The 2,761-nt window shown below is 40.2% G+C and overlaps 1 pseudogene; it reads left to right on the top strand.

Annotated features, from left to right (window-relative positions):
- The first annotated feature begins 443 nt into the window (after nt 1–443).
- On the top strand, nt 444–822 carry LOC134731771 (10 kDa heat shock protein, mitochondrial-like; annotated as a pseudogene).
- Nucleotides 823–2,761: the final 1,939 nt, after the last annotated feature.

Consider the following 2,761-nt stretch of genomic DNA (forward strand, 5'->3'; position numbering starts at 1 on the left):
TATAGGTGCACACCACCACACCTAGCTAATTTTTAATTTTTTTTTTCAGTAGAGAAAAGGTCTCTCTATGTGCCCAGGCTGGTCTCAAACTCCTGGCTTCAAATGATTCTCTCACCTCAGCCTCCCCAAGTGCTGGGTTTACAGGTGTAAACTACCATGCCCAGACTCATTTTCTCCTTATCACACATCCATGACAAGGCTGAGCATGGTCTCATTAGCTGAAAATGGATAGGACAGCAGGAAACAGACAGAAGCTATAATTCAACCAATGGAAGGGGTTGGGGAAGAAGATGTTGAGGATGATAGAAATGCTTAGATCCAGCTCTGGGTTACAAGAGAAAGTCATACTTTCCCAGAAACTCTGGGAAGTATGGAGAGATTCATGGGATGAGCTCAGCACTGGATACCAGAGTGTCCTGGCATCAGGAGCATGAGAACAAAGTATGAGCCTCGACAGCAGGAATCATGGCAGGCAAGCATTTAGAAAGTTTATTCTGCTCTTTGACCAAGTATTGGTTAAAAGGAAAGCAGTTAAAACTGTAACCAACGAAGGCATATGTTTCCAGAAATATCTCAAGAAAAAATATTGCAAGTAACAGTAGTAGCTGTTGGATTGGGCTTTAAAGTGAAGGTTGAAGAGATTCACCCAGTTAGCATGAAAGTTGGTGATAAAGTTCTTCTCCAACTTTGGTGCCAGAATATGCAGTGAAAGTTGGAGATAAAGTTCTTCTCCAAGAATATGCAGGCACCAAAGTGGTACTAGGTGACAGGAATTATTTCTTATTTAGAGACGGTGACATTCTTGGGAAGTATGTAGACTAAAATAGATCACCATTGAAATAGTATCAACATGAGCTCGTGCATTCCACTGAAGTTCTGAAATCTTTCATCATGTAAACAATTTTCATGCCTCCCTTTTATAATAAATGAATTATATCTAAACAAACAAACAAACAAAAACTATACCAATAGTCCATGATGCATGGCAATGAAGATGATTCCGAAACAGAGGAAGGTGGGCAAGGATGCAGGCATCGGGCCAAGGTTCAGGTACAACTGTCTTATCCCTGGGATCAAAAATGGATGAGTAAGGCAAAGTAGGTCCCCATTTGATTGACAGCACCCAATATGTTATCATGGCAGAAATCTAGATGAGAAGAACAGGCAAGAATCCCATTGATTAAAGTTTAATGTGCCCCAGTCACAGTGCCAAGCACTGTTGACAAAGTTATGACTACCCCATTTTACAGATGAGAAGACTAATGCCCAGAGGACATTAAACAGCACATTAGAACTGGATCCACAAGTTGAACCAGCTCTGTCTGACTCCAGTGTGTCTTTCTCTAAATGCTCTGAGTTGGAAGAAATTGGATTGAATTTGGACTTAGGGAATGCAGCCCTGAGATAGAAATGTAATGGCTGAATAATGGGCATGTGCTGTTTTACCCACTCAAAGCTTATTAATCTTTTTGTCCATTTTTAGCCCACATACTTCAGGTAGAACTCCATCAGCAACTCCAGATGGTAGAACACATGATGTAGCCTATCCAGAATATGTCATCACCCTGGCCACAGAGTGATTCATTTCAGGATGAGCATGTGACCTAAATCAGTCCAACTGGGGTGAATTTTGACTTTTATAGGAGCCAGAAGGAGAAAACAAAAACAAAAATGAAAAAAGCAAGCTTCTTTTCCCTTTCCCCTATGGAACTTGAATGGGACAATTTGAAGATAAAGTTACTGTTTCCATCTTGCCACCATGAGATTATATTTGGTTGGAGAATGGAGTTGACACAGATATCTGAGCCCTGAGATGAATAAAGAAAGAGAGACTGAGAAACAAAGCCTGATGACATTATTTGGGCCCCTGAGTCAAGCTACACTTAGAGATGGAATAGCTTATCCTTTTCCTATTCCTGAGCTAAGAAACTCCCAGCCACTTAGACTAGTTTGGTCACGTTTTGCATCACTTCCAATAAAAGTTCTACATTAATTCTGGACAAACAGTAAAGTCAAAAGTAGGCCAAGTTCCACAGTTTCTGGCCAGGATTCTTAAATCTAGCCTCCTCCTGATCATAATTGTTCCTGGTGCTCATGTGTAGCCAAGATGGTGGTGGAGGTCAAGGAGAGTTTGAAGAAAGAAGAGATGTGGAGACTTGGAACTTGGTAATCCTGGCTATTCTCTGCCATGACTAACACTGCACTGTAAGCCAGGACCATGCCGTTCAGCAATAAGTACATGCTGTATAATGAGCAATCTCCTGTTAAAGGAAGACAACGTGTTTTCCACAGTCATGCTCAACTAATTTATTAGTGCTTTTTAAGATGGCAAAAAGGCATCTGGCTAAAGTAGTCTGTGGAAATGATTTAATTAGATTAAAAAAATAAGAAGAAAGATAAGAAGAACTTTGACAAGTTTCTACATGAAACACTGTTCAAAACACTGCATCACCATGAGGTTGGGATGTGTGTGAATTTTGCCATGAATTTGCTCAGAAAGCAGTAGTAGAGAAGAAATAAACAAGCCCTTTAGAAGATGGGAACGTGTAATAAGTGAGATTCTTCAAAGATCAAAGACAGCATTTGTCTTACTAAACATCTTTATAAAATACTGAGGACTCACTGTAGAGTAAAAAACCTCAATATGTGGATAACAGTGAATTCTTCCAGTTAGTGAGAAGCCAGAGGAACTGGAATCCCCAGCCAATCAGTAATTAATGACTGATGAGTTAATTACAAAATCCCAGCCAATTGATCGCAG

This window comes from Symphalangus syndactylus, chromosome 11, assembly GCF_028878055.3.
Source record: "Symphalangus syndactylus isolate Jambi chromosome 11, NHGRI_mSymSyn1-v2.1_pri, whole genome shotgun sequence".
Lineage (NCBI taxonomy): Eukaryota > Metazoa > Chordata > Mammalia > Primates > Hylobatidae > Symphalangus > Symphalangus syndactylus.